General features: G+C 45.3%; 1 long non-coding RNA gene across 1 annotated transcript in view; it reads right to left on the minus strand.

Annotated features, from left to right (window-relative positions):
• Positions 1-7,522: 7,522 nt before the first annotated feature.
• Positions 7,523-14,100, minus strand: part of LOC128105796 (uncharacterized) — a 56,422-nt gene continuing 49,844 nt past the window's right edge. The window contains exon 2 of the long non-coding RNA XR_008216497.1: positions 7,523-7,927. This is a non-coding gene — a long non-coding RNA (uncharacterized LOC128105796). The remainder of the gene's footprint in view (positions 7,928-14,100) is intronic.

A 14,100-nucleotide genomic window follows, 5' to 3' on the forward strand; every position in this document is an offset into this window, starting at 1 on the left:
TTTGAGTTTCTCTCTGTTTAATTTGATGGTGGCTGTTGGCTTGCTGTAAATTGCCTATATTATGTTTAGGAATGTTCCTTGTATTCCTGATCTCTCTAAAACCTTTGTCAAGAAGGGATGTTGGATTTTGTCAAAGGTTTTTTCAGCATCTAATGAGATGATCATGTGTTTTTTTTTCTTTCAGTTTGTATGGTGTATTACCATCAACTCAAAAAAAATCAGTAGCCCTCCTATACACAAAATGATAAAAGGGCTGAGAAAGAAGTCAGAGAAACATCACCCTTTATAATAGCCACAAATAATATAAAATACCTTGGGATAACACTAACTAAACAAGTGAAGGAGCTTTTTGATAAGAACTTTAAATCTCTATAGAAAGAAATTGAAGAAGATATCAGAAAATGGAAAGCTCTCCCATGCTCATGGATAGGTAGGATTAACACAGTAAAAATGACAATCTTACCAAAAGCAATCTACAGATTCAATGCAATCCCCATCAAAATTCCAACACAATTCTTCACAGACTTGGAAAGAAAAATACTCAACTTCATATGGAAAAACAAAAGACCCAGGATAGCTAAAATAATCCTGTATAATAAAGCAACCTCTGGAGGCATCACCATCCCTGATCTCAAGCTCTACTATAGAGTTATAGTAATAAAAACAGCTTGGTACTGGTATAAAAACCGACATATAGACCAATAGAATCGAATTGAAGACCCTGACATTAATCCACGCACATATGAACACCTGATTTTTGACCAAGAAGCCAAAACTATACAATGGAAAAAAGAAAGTATCTTCAACAAATGGTGCTGGCATAACTGGATGTCAATATGTAAAAGATTACAAATAGATCCATATCTATCACCATTCACAAAACTCAAGTCCAAGTGGATCAAAGACTTCAACATAAATCCAGTTACACTAAACTTAATAGAAGAGAAAGTAGGAAGTACTCTTGAATGCATTGGCACAGGAGATCACTTCCTAAGTATAACACCAACAGCACAGACACTGAGCACAACAATTAATAAATGGGACCTCTTGAAACTGAGAAGCTTTTGTAGGGCAAAAGACATGGTCAATAAGACAAAAAGACAGCCTACAGAATGGGAAAAGACCTTCACCAACCCCACATCTGACAGAGGACTGATCTCCAAAGTATATAAAGAACTCAAGAAACTAGACATCAAAATACTGAACAATCCAATTAAAAAAAATAGGCTAAAGAGCTAAACAGAGAATTCTCAAAAGAAGAATCACAAATGGCTGAAAGACATTTAAAGAAATGCTCAACATCCTTAATCATCAGAGAAATGCAAATCAAAACGACTCTGAGATACCACCTTACACCTGTCAGAATGGCTATGATCAAAAACACTAATGACTTTCAATGTTGGAGAGGATGCAGAGCAAAGGGAACACTCCTCCACTGTTGGTGGGAGTGCAAGCTTGTACAACCACTGTGGAAATCAGTATGGCGGTTTCTCAGAAAATTGGGAATCAATCTACCTCAAGACCCAGCCATACCACTCTTGGGCATATACCCAAGGAATACTCAATCATACCACAAAGATACATGGTCAACTATGTTCATAGCAGCACTATTTGTAATAGCCAGAACCTGGAAACAACCTAGATGCCCGTCAACTGAAGAATGGATTAAGAAAATGTGGTACATATTGTAGTGGGTAGCCATTTCAGCTTTGATCTGGAAGTTCCAACCTCCACTGAGGCTTCGGCAACTGTCACGCCTACAAGGCGGGGCCAAGGGAGGCACCTGGAGACCCGAGATCTGGATAAGCGAGTGCTCTCTCTGTTCCTGGACCCTTGACAGTGGAGGTTGACCGAGCAGAGCTCCAGAGAACACCGCTGGACTGCGATACACCTTCCCCAGACCCCATGACCTACCTATCCCTTTTTGTAAGTTACCCACTAAATAAATCTTCCTTTTAACTACATGGAGTGGCCTTAATAATTTCACCAATAACATACACACAATGGAGCACTACTCAGCAAAGAAAAACAATGACAGCATGAAATTTGCAGGCAAATGGATGGAACTAGAAAATACCATCCTGAGTGAGGTAACCCAAACCCAGAAGGACAAACATGATATGCACTCACTCATAAGTGGATTCTAGATATAAAGCAAAGAACAATCAGACTGCAACCCACAGAACCAGGGAGGCTATATAGCAGGGGGGACCCTAGGATGCCTGTGGCTTATAATAAGTTTTGGTTTTACTCAATTACTGGGCAAGCCTCAATGAAACATTTCACTATTAGGATAAGAATTTATACTGTAACAAGCTGATAATAGGAATAAATAAATAAATAAATAAATAAATAAATAAATAAATAAATAAATAAATAAATAAATAAATAGATAAATAAATAAGGGGGAAAACAGTGTGAAGGGTTATTTTCCTGACCCCCCTGATTTCAGTCCCCTAAACAACAGTGTGTTTGGTGGCATGGGGATGAAAAAGTAGCTTTCCGGAAGTCCCCTCCCTCCCCTTGACCGCCCAACCTAGCTGATCAGTTCCCTGAGATCTCTGTTACCACATGGAGTCTTTGCTCTGAGAGGACTCGCACTCCCCTGGCCAGGTCGCTTTTCTCTCTTTTCAAATCCATATGCTAATCTAGTCTTTCTCCAATGAGACAATGGGGAGTTAATGAGATTGTGTACAAGGACCTTGTCTTAGTGACATTTCTACTGCTGCAGTAAAACACCAGGACTAGTGCACCTTATAGAAGGAAGTGAGAGTGTATTGGGGCTTATGCTTCCACAGATGTGGAGGCTATAGCAGCTGCTGAGAGTTCACATCTCCAACTGCAAATAGGAAAGAGGAAGAGTGGACTGGAAATTGTGCGTGGCTTTTGAAACCTCAAAGCCCACCTCCAGTGACATATTTCTTCCACCAAGGCCACACCTCCTAACTCTGCCCCAACATTGCCATCAACTGGGAACCAAATATTCAGATACCCAAGAATATGGACAACATGTCAACAAACATTCAACTCAATATTAATTTATAATGTCAAACCCCAGAAACATCGTAAACATTCCTCAGTAGAAGAATGACTAGTTGATTATAATACTTCTAGATATGGAATTCTGGGTAAGCACTGAGTAAGTTTATTTAATGGTGCAAAGAAATGCTTTTATTATTTAAAAATGATATGAAATTGTGCGAGGTGTATAACTGCATGTGTAACCTTTTATGTGTGGAGAAGCCAGATAGAAATAAATCAAAGGGTTAACGATCATTAACTCTTAGCACTGGGAGTTAAGTGGAGTTAAGTTTTGTGGAGCCTCTCCAAGTTTTCTACATTAAATATGGTATTTTCTAGTTATAAAAAGGTGTAGCCTTGAGGCTGTGTATCCGCCGGTGGTGGTGTGTGATAAGTCCGTGGTCCTCAGAATCACCTGGAGGTCTTTGTTAATCCCAGGCTGCCTGACTCTTCCCCAGGGTTTTCAAGTCAGTGGGTTTGGGGTGGGGCCTGAGGATTTGCATTTGTGGTGGGCTCTCCCGGGCCCGCGATACTCCTGACATAGCACCACTTCTGAAGAGCCACTGCAAAACTAGCTGCTTCCAGTAGCGAGAGGTTTCATTTTCAGCAGAGCAGGAAGAGGGTTGTAAACCCCATCACTGGATTTGCCAAAGGAAGGTAACTCAGGGGTGTGGCCACTAGCTCTCTAGTTTCACGGCCAGGATCCAGAGATCAGGACATTGTTACTAACACCCTGAGGTCAGGAAACTGCAGGAAACATCTGCTGCTTTGCAGCTGCCTCTTGACCCTAAGTTTATGATGGACAGGGAAATGTGAATGTGCTCCAAAACCCGCATGAACTGCAGTCTGTCTATCTACTGGAAAGTGGCTCTTCTTCCTCTGCCTTCAGACCCCACTAGCGAACAAAGGAGTCTTAGAACTCTAGTTCCCAGGCTTCTAGCCCCTGAGATACAAGGGAGAATATAATTGGAAATGAAAGCTGATGAACAAGAAACAATATCCAACAGAGCAGAAAAAGACAAAGAAAAGGGAAAGGAGGAGAAGGGACGGTGGGGGAGGGAGAGATAAAAGCAGAGAGTAAAGAGAAAGCACAAAGTCAGATTTCACTTGAGAGCAGAATCGAGTAACGCGGTTTGGAATAGGCATTGCTGAAGCTTAACCAGAAGCAGGGCGCACCCAGGAGCAAATGGAGGCTCCGTCAGGCTAACAGCACAGGAGGAGTTCAGTTGTGTGGACAAAAAGATGCGCTGGCATCACACTCATAACATTAACAGGGACATCAAGTGTTAGCTGGACCAAAATAAGACAGCTCTTAGCTTGACGCTTGCAATTATTATAACAACAGAGCTTCGTGATTCCTCCCACCTGACCTTTACTGAATACCACAAGTGATTCAGTTTGGATGAGTAGATTAAAAAGTGTTTCTAGAACTATAACACTCTATGTAAGTACAAAGAACCATTATCTTGCCTTTTCATCTTGAGGTGGCCATCTAACTAGTGAATTATTTGTAGAGCATGTCAGGGCTTCTTTCTAACCCCCCCCCGCCCCAAGAAGCTGAAGAAGCCCAAGGCAAGAAGGATGCACTTGGTGTCTCCCCAGTTGCCCCCGGGGACGATCTGGCTTGGGTAAAGAACCGAGTTCTGGAAAGCAGTCCACACTGCAGGCAGATGGGTGCCTGGACTGGACAAGGACAGACAGCGGAGCACTAGAGTTGAGGGTCCAAATGCATGAACAGGAAGCTTCAGGTTGGTATTCCTAGGGCAACCTGAGAAGAGGCATGGAGGTATAAGAGGACACCTGGGAAATGAGGGAAGACCTTCCATATAGAGGACAGGTGGAGGCCTGGAGCTTTCCCAAGGAAAACAAGGCAGGAACCTCTGAGAGCCGAATGGGGGAGGAGGCGGAATACTCCCAACACATTCGTCAAGGAGACAGGCGCTTAAAGAGCATGGCTTCTTGGTGGGCTTCTCCACCGTTTCTCCGCTTCTGGCCCTCGCACCTCTGCCCAAGGCCATGGATGCTGATGAAGACAGGGTCCACTGTATCGTGGCTTGCTTTCCTCTCCCATCCGGTGAAGCAGACCAAGGGCTGCTACAGAAGCCTGGGTGTCTGCCACTGCAGAGAACTCTTCACTCAGATTATTGGGGTGCGTTCTCTTTCGTTCTGATTCTTGCTAATGTTTACGGGGTCTAGACTGTCCCTTTTTCTATAGGACTGTAATGACGAGTCCAACTCAGGTGTGAACTTTGGGAAGGAAGAGCAAAAGAGGGACCTTCCCGACCACAGGTCTGAACACCGCATTCCTTGTGGTCACCATCTGTGAAGTCTGCGGCCACAGCTCATGCCAGACTACTCTCTTGTTTGACTTGGGCTCTTTAAGTTCTAATCGCCCCCCACCACCACCACCACCACCACACACATCTAGAAAACGGTCCGTATTTGGAGCTTTGTCCCGAAGGTGATGGTGTTGGGAAATAATAGAGTCTTAAGAGGCAGGGGCTAAGAGAGGTTCTAGATCAAAGAGATGGGATGCCCTTGAAATGTACTAATGGTTTTTTTTTTTCCTTGTAGGCCTTGGTGAGTTCAAGAGACTTGTTATTAAAGCTTACGCCTGACCCTTGAGTTGCTACTTGGCTCTCTAGTACCAGGTGTGGTCCCTTTGTTCCAATTACACTTCTGCCAGTGATGTTAGTCATTAGGTGAGGCAGCCAAAAGGGAGGGGGCCTCACCAGAGCCTATACACTGTGCCACTTGGATTCTCGGCCTCTATGCTTATGAGTTAAGTAAACCTCTTTTTTTTTTTTTTTTTTTTTTTTTTTTTTATAAAGTCACCCTGTTTTGGGCATGTGATAATTGCCATATGTTGTGGTTTAAGTCTGAAACGTTCCCCAGAGGCCTGCTGTGTTTGAGTGCCTGCTCCCCAGCTGGCAGGGAAATGTTGGGGTGTTGCAGAAACTTTGAAAGGCGGGGCTAACTGATAGAGATAGGTTATTAGAGGGATGCCTTTGGAGGTGATGGCCACGTCTGGGTCATCTTCGCTTCCTGTTTGGAATTATGATGTGAGGAGCCCCAGCTATTCACCTCCACACCCGTGAACTAGGTCTAGGCTTCCCTGCCGTGATAGATTGAAACCCTGGGCTCAAATAAAAATGTCTTTTCTTCGGTTGCCTCTGTCATGTGTCTTGTCACAGAAATGAGAAAAGTGACAAATACACACAGATTAATACACCCAGGGATGCCATGGCTTCATTTATGTGACTAAGCCTAGACTCCGGTGCTGGCTTCTGGCCACTGGGCTCAAGATGAAAGTGTCCACTGAACTTAGAACCCTGGCCACTCCCTCCAGGCAGCACACGTTTCTGGTGTTCTTCTAAAGACCCTTTGCTCTTTCAGCTGCCCTGGAAGCAGCCAGCCTCTTCCTTTGCATACTGTGTGAGTGAGCGGGCTGCATACACCCCTGACTGACTTGTATATATATGCATACATACTTGACTGACTGGGTGAAAACCTCGAGCAAGCATGCAGGCTGCAAGCTCTTCCTTGTCCTAAAGTCATATGCAAAGCTGTTTCCTGAAGCCCGTGACAACATTATCCTTCCTGAGGTGACAGGGCTGCTGCCTTTCTTACCAGGGCATATCCGAGGGTTTTCCAGGGCTGACTTTTTTTAGACAGTAGCATTCATGACATGTCTCACAGATTTTGAAAAGGCTACAGGGTAATATACCATCCATCTAGACATTTAAAAGGCATTTTTAAAATGCCAAATGTCTGTTCTCTGTCTGATTGGGTGAGCTTCTGTGCCTCATTTCCACTTTATTTAACTCCACGGAGGGGGCTCCTGCAGAAGCTGCCTCTGCAAGAGTGCAGAAAGCTTGGTTATGATACGCTCGTGCTACTGCGAGGTCCAGGCTGCTGCGGCTGACCAATTTACAGCCCGTCCCTAATTTATCTGCATTTAAGAACCCGATCATGGACAGCTAAGCAGAATGTGATTGCAATATGACTTCTCAGAGGGGGCATGAGCAGGCTCAAGTAGCAAATAGCTTTAAGGGGAGACGTGACTGAGGGAAGCTGTCTGCTGAGCAAGGGTCTTCCTTCCCATTTGCAACGAGTTAGACAATTTTCAGGATGCCGTTTTTTCCATCTCTGATAATGTGCATGTGCGTTATATTATCCTGACATGTGGTAGATGGGCTCCATGTCCAAACATTTAGGAGTATTGATGCTGGGTGAACAGTGAACGTGGAGTGGCAGGCAGGCCCAGGCTTGATTCATGCAGATGGTTATGAATGTGCTCTCATTCCACCGAGTCTTTTTATTCAGCACTCCAGCTGTCCTTGAAATGCTTAATTCACAGAGAGGAAGAAGGGCTGGTTGTTTTAGCAGCTCTTGGTTCAAGGGAGAAGCGTGGGTGAAGAAAAGCCAGGCGTCGCTTTCCTCAGAGACCTGAAGACCTCCCAGCTTGGCTTTCCCATGTTTTGTTTGATAACCACAGTCATAAAATTTGTCCGGTATTTATTGATGACCAGAAATAGAGTAGGAATAGATAGAACAAAGGTAAATGACTATACATAATACAGCAGGGAGCAAAAACATGTAATGGGATGTCAGCAAGAGTAACACCAATATTTAATCAGGTCGATAATTACTTAACAACTCTTTGTTTTAAAGACAAGGTCTCACTCTGGAGTCTAGTATGTATTCCTGGCTGGCCTTGAACGTGGAATCCTCCTGCCTCTGATTCTGACTGCTGGAATTAAAGGGGAATGCCATCACGTCCAGCAAATCAATTGCTCTTTTTGTTGTTGTTGTTGTTTTCGGAAACGCTGTGTGTATCTAGTGCCGTTCCAGGTGCCGGGAATTCTTCAGTGAGTAAGACACCAACCCGGAGCACAGGAGAACCCTGGAAGGAAAACAGTGGCGAGAACCCATGATGGCAAGCACCACCAGGAAGAGTCAGGGAGCATGTTCACATCCAGAGTCCCTGCTGGGTGGGAGAGGATGAGCAGTCAGAGAAAATGCTCCAAGCCTAATAAACCCCACTAGGTGCTGAGGGCAGGTGGTGGCTGGGCAATGACCATGGCACGTGTGTCAGTTAGGTCCATGGCCCGCTCGGATGTGAATCCCTACCAGGGACAGAAGATGAGAGTGGTTCAGTGCTTTCAGGACGCAGAATTGAGCAAGTGACATCCAACAAGCTCTCTAGGAGTTTTCGTGCAGACCTGAGAGGACTGCAGAGGTCCATCCAGGTAGACTAAAGAGGGGGTGGATAGGACCAGGTACATAAAGGTCTGTAACTGGAACATTCATTCAGCACGTGTTTGCTGGCAGTACTGATAAACAGATCTATGGAAAAGCAAAGTCGTCTGTGGTGGGTCTCTGCCCTCAAGAACAAAGGCCAGCAAACTTTTAGGTTACTTTGGTTTGTTTTTTGTTTTTGTGTGGGGCTTTGTGGGTCTGTGATCGTTAACCATCATTGTCAACTTGACTGGGTTTGGAATCACCTCGGAGACACACTTCTGTGAGGGTGTTGTTTCCGGGGAGGAACTGAGGAGGTTCCCACCCTGAATGAGGTTGGAACCGCGCCTTGGTCTGGGGCTCCAGACTGAGGAAAAGAGGGAGAGGAGGAAGGGGGGGTCAGCTGAGCATCAGTGATTGGTCTGTCTTCTTGCTGACTGCGGTCAGTGTGACCAGCCGCCTCATGTCCCTGCTTCCAAGCCTTTCCTGCCTCTTGTATTCTACTGACAAAGTGTGAGCCAAACCAAACCCTTCCTTTCTTTTGTCAGATATCTTATCACAACAGTAAGTAACAACACTAACATAGGGTCATCCCAAACTAGTGTCCAGCTCCTGTTCTGGAGCCTCACTCTTACTGGGAACACAGGATGAATACCCAAAATTTTAAGACAAAATGACGTTGGTTGGAGTCTTGGAAAATAAGTCTAATAATTGGGGTGTAGAAACCTTTGTTAATGCCAAGCTCGGGATTTGGACGTCACCTGGTAAGTCATGTAACACTGTTGGGGGGGGGGGGTTGGTGCTATGTTTGACTCTTTTTCTTTTTCTTTGAGACAAGATCTCACTGTGTAGCCAAGGTTGGCCTCAAAATTACGTTCATCCTTCCTCAGCAGCCCAGGGTTATAGACACATGCCGCCACAACTGGCTTCCACTGGTGCTTATCACCAAGGGGTTGGTTTTGAAGATTAACTTTGCTCCAATGCCTGCAAGTGTCAAGGCATTCAGAGCTTGCAGGCATTGAAGGACAAGCTACCACAGCTCCAGGTGAGAACCCCAGTTCCGCGCTCAGTGGGAAACCGAATGGGAACAACAATGTGGGGGCATTTCATCCAGCTTGATGGCTGCATGTGAGGCCTGAAGGAACGGAAGGACTCAAAGGCAATCCTCAATGACAGTACTGAGTAGCTGAACGAACAGACAGGAAAGGGAGGCGAGATTGCTTTAAGAAGCAGGCTTGGTCTAAATAGTGTACATGAGATTTGGAAATGAAAATGGTCTACCATGCCAGGGAGCCGGGCCCCGTGACACAGGTCTGGCTCCCCAGCTACTCAGGAGGCTAAGGCTGGAGAATTGCAAGTTCAAGGATTATGTGGCAGACAGAATAAGCTCAAAGCCAGCCTTGGCAACTTAATGGAGACCTCTCAAAGCAGAAAGTTAAAAAAAGGACTTGATGCGTACGTCTCAGCAGGACACTGCTTGCTTAGCACATGTGGGCCCTGTGTTTAATCTTTATTACTGCATATTAGTGCAAATACAAACATACACATGTACATGAATGCATGCATGCATGCATGCATACCAGGATTGCTCAGCAGTATGGCCAGGACTACAAAGGTTGAACTGTAGGCAGTCCCAGAACAGTCAAGGCCACAAGGCAAGGAGACTAGCAATGAGAGCTCACTGTGGCTCGCCATTCCATCTCCTTTAATTACCCCTGTATCCCTCTTGGATGTTTTTGTCCTTATTTTACAGATGGAGAGACTAAACCTCGGGCTGGGGAGATAACTCAGTGGTAGAACACTTGTGTAGCACGAATGAGGCCCTGGGTTCAATCCCTAGCATTACAAAGAAAGAGACTGAGCCTCAGGCCAAAGTGATTTGCTTAAAGTCACACAGTTGATAAGGAGTTACTGCACAATTTGAAGCCATGTCCCTCTGCCTCTTAAGTTCATGGTCATAGCAAACTGCATTGCCCACTGGTTAAAAGGAAGTTTTTCCTGCTGGTTTGTGAGAAATTGAACTTTTTTTTTCCACTCAGGTTCCCCTGCGTATGGAAAGCAGTCTCTTTCTTGTCTAAATTAAGCAGGGTCCCACACAGGCTCTCTTTCTTCCCTCCCTCACCCACTGCAGGGTGGCAGGGGCTAACATCTCTTCTCGCTGGAGGCTTCCTGCCCTTCTGCTGGTAGAAGAGAGGTCCAGGGACACAGTGGCACCATCTCTCTCCTCTGATGGAGGTCACTGGGTCCATCTGATCAGTCCCATAGCATCCAGAGCATAGTCGTACCTCTTTCCGCCTCAGCTGTAGTGGCAGAGGTATCTATCGCACACGCGTGTGTTCCTTTATGTCTTAGTGGCAGGCTGCAGAACATGAGACATCTCCTTCCTCATCCTACAGCCCCTGCAGTGTGGCTCTGAAGCTCCTACCATCAAAAGGTATCATCTGTATTCCCATCTTCCAGATCTGGAACTGCCCAGTGAGCTCTTTGGGCCACTAGACCTAATACACCAGTTGTAAGCCTTATGTGGGACTGGGAATCAATCAATCAGGAGCTCAGTCAGTAAAATGCTTAGGCTCAAAGACCCGAGTTTGAGGCCCAGAACCCATGCAGACATCAGCCATGGCAGTGTGCTAGTAATCCCAGTGGTAGGGAGACAGAGGTAGGGGGAATTCCTGGGGCCTGCATAATTGGTGAGCCCTGGGCCAATGAAAGACCTTGTCTCAAAAAAAGAAAAAAAAAATCACCTCTTCAGAATAACACTTGAGGTTGACCTCTAGCCTCCACAGAAGGAGAGAGAGAGAGAGAGAGAGAGAGAGAGAGAGAGAGAGAGAGAGAGAGAGAGAGAGAGACAGAGACACAGAGACACAGAGAGAGAGAGACAGAGAGAGAGAATATATTCTGTCTTTGAGACCCCTGTCTCTGTCGTTTGCATAGCCTGGGCTAGCCTGCAAGGGACAGAAACTTCACAGAGCAGAGGTGCCTGGGCTTTTGTCCTTACCAAGTCCTGAAACACATGAACAGCTTGGGAAAGATCAACACAAGCACAGACTCAGCATTCAGACCTACCACTGCGGAAGCCCAAAGAGAGAGCTGAGCCCTAACCAAAGTGAGAACCCACAGTCTTCAGCTACGAGACTGAAGATTTGTTTGAATTTTTCATCCACTAACTATCTAATCTATACACACCCAGCATACCGCAAAGCCACCTACAATAGCTGCATTTGAGGAGCCAGCAGCCAACCATATTGAGTTCTAGAACTTTCAAGCTTTCACATGTTGAGGCCTCGGATTCACCTGCTTATCTGCAGCTGCTGAGCTTTCTCCAGTACTGAGAACGGAGGGCAGACCCAACCAGCTGTGCCTCTCACCATAAGGACACTCTGGGCATAGATGAAAGGGCTCTAATTAAAAGGCAGAGGAGATCAGATACCTCTGGACTTCACTGCTAAGGGTGTCTAAGCCCTCAAAGTCGCTTGCTTCTGACTGTTCCTACATTGGAAGACTAATTAGCTACGACAAGCTGACCACTGGAAGCCATTTTTGTAAGGAGGACATGATGATGGATGGGTCCATGCTGTTCCGGTGTCATTGCTAAAAAAGATGTGACGAGTCCGGCTTCCAATTACTCAGATGAGCATACAGTACCGAGGTCTCTTTCACGCCACAGAACCCCACTGCAATAGCTGACAGCTGTCACTTTCTCTGTAGTTAAGAGCTGGTGATGGAGTGAGGAATGCGGGTGAGGCCTGTTCTGTATCTGGAGACTGGAACCAGATCCAGGTGGGTCTTGTGCTTCAGGGCCTTGGGTACCTAACTGGGGGCTAGCACAATAGAAAAATGCAGCCTGAGCAACAAAAAGTGTGTGTGTGTGTGTGTGTGTGTGTGTGTGTGTGTGTGTGTGTGTGTGTCCAATGTTACACCCCATTAAGAGAGAGGTTGGCTTCCATTTTAGCTACAAACTTTAGAGCAGAATGTCCTGTCTCAAAAAGTCCTAAACCCAGAGTGGGCCAGAGTTTTGTGAAAGACACAAATATCAAGTGTTTTAGACTTTGAGGTCAAGAGGCAAGATATTCTGTAGGTATTCATTTAGCTCTTTAAAGTGTAACTGTTCCAAATACAAAAACCATTCTTAGCTTACTGACCACAAAAACAAACAAACAAAAACAAAAACCATAGGCAACTGCCCAGATTTGACTCACAAGCCATGGTTTGCTAACACTGGCCTTAAGAAACAGAACTGCTGGCTTTCACAGTGTTAGAGTTCTGTGGGGAAAATATTATATGTTTTAGTATATATAGCTTATTATACAATTCAAATATGCAATACATAATCTATCACATTATTGGTTAATGTAATATGTATTACATCTTATATCAATATAATATACATACTATTAAACTGATATTTATTAATTTAATGGTAATATTTCAGTGTTTACATTGATACATTGTATAACAATGTTTGCATATATGAATATATTAATGTAATATATGCTAATGACTTTACATAGTAATATCTGCTATAGTCATAAATTATAGACAGTAACATACATGAATTATGAGTTCTTCCAAGTATCACGCACACTGGTATCCCCCTCCCCTAGCCAAAGCTGAAGGTTCTTAATTTGGTTGCTGATGTTACCACCAAGCTCCAGATCTCGGAAACCTCCAGGTCTTGTGAAACAAGGCATCCCAGTGAAGTGAGACACACTTGTCTAAAGAATGCAGGGATTTCATAGGTGGCATCCTTTTGTCACTTGCTGGTTGCCAGGGGTGAGGTGGAGCCCAGCGCCTCACCCATGCCAGGCACAGCCTTTGCTGTGGAAATGCACCGAGCCTTTGATTTCATTACTGGCACTTCATGGAGAGGAGAGTTTGGAGGCGGCTATTTTAGGCATCCAGTGACCTAAATGTCTTTTCTACAAGAAAACTCAATGCTCCGTGACATTAACATTTGAGTTTAGCATATTCAGTAGGTGATACGTTCACATGTTTAAGAGGCAAATCCACAGGAGGCTATTCTCGGAACTGGGGCTCCCACTCCCTCGGAATAATCCCGGGGTGCTTCCAGGAGTTCCTCATACTAACACAAGGCAAGACTCTTGTTTGCCCAAGCTTCTTCTCCAGACAGGAAGCTGCTGTGCGCTCTCCTCTGCCTCCTGGGCATTTGTCAGTGCTCAGAGATGTGGTGTGTGCCCAGGAGCTCTGTCGTCAGCAGATGACTTTGTTCACAGTTAGCTGAGATGGATTCACTTTCTGCCGTCCAGCACCGGGGCACTCCCAGTTTGTCTGAACTGTTTCCACTCTGCTAAGCCAAAGCCCCTTTCCTTTCCCTTCCTGGGAGTTGCTCTCCTAACACTATGTCAGTCTCGTGCCCAAACTTGATAGTTGCTTCAGATGATGCACGCAAGTGGTAACTTCCGGTTTCTAAGAATGGCCTCAAACCTGATTCCATGCATGGTCTCATGGGCTGAACCTTGGTCTTTACTGGCTTGGGGTTCATCAGATAGCAGGGTAGGGTGTCAGTTTTCTCATTTCACCTTGCTCTTTGGGGTTAGGATAGGAACAAAGGAGAGAGGGGAAGGGACTTCTTCCTCATAATGATGTCAAGGAGAAGGGTGACCCTTCTGGGAGTCACTACCTACTCACCTGGCCCATTGCCTATGGGCTCAGTATAGATAGGTAAAGACAGCTTGTCTGAGTACTACTGGTGTGTTTCATTAAGAATAAAATTAGCAGAAAACCAAAGTGACATGTCATGAGGCGGGGGTTAGTGTGAAATCAGGGACTACTACAGAGGCTCCACACTGCTGTCAGTGACTTCAGGTCCTTCTATCT

The sequence above is a fragment of the Peromyscus californicus genome, unplaced genomic scaffold (assembly GCF_007827085.1).
Source record: "Peromyscus californicus insignis strain IS unplaced genomic scaffold, ASM782708v3 Scaffold_9__1_contigs__length_137607984, whole genome shotgun sequence".
NCBI lineage: Eukaryota > Metazoa > Chordata > Mammalia > Rodentia > Cricetidae > Peromyscus > Peromyscus californicus.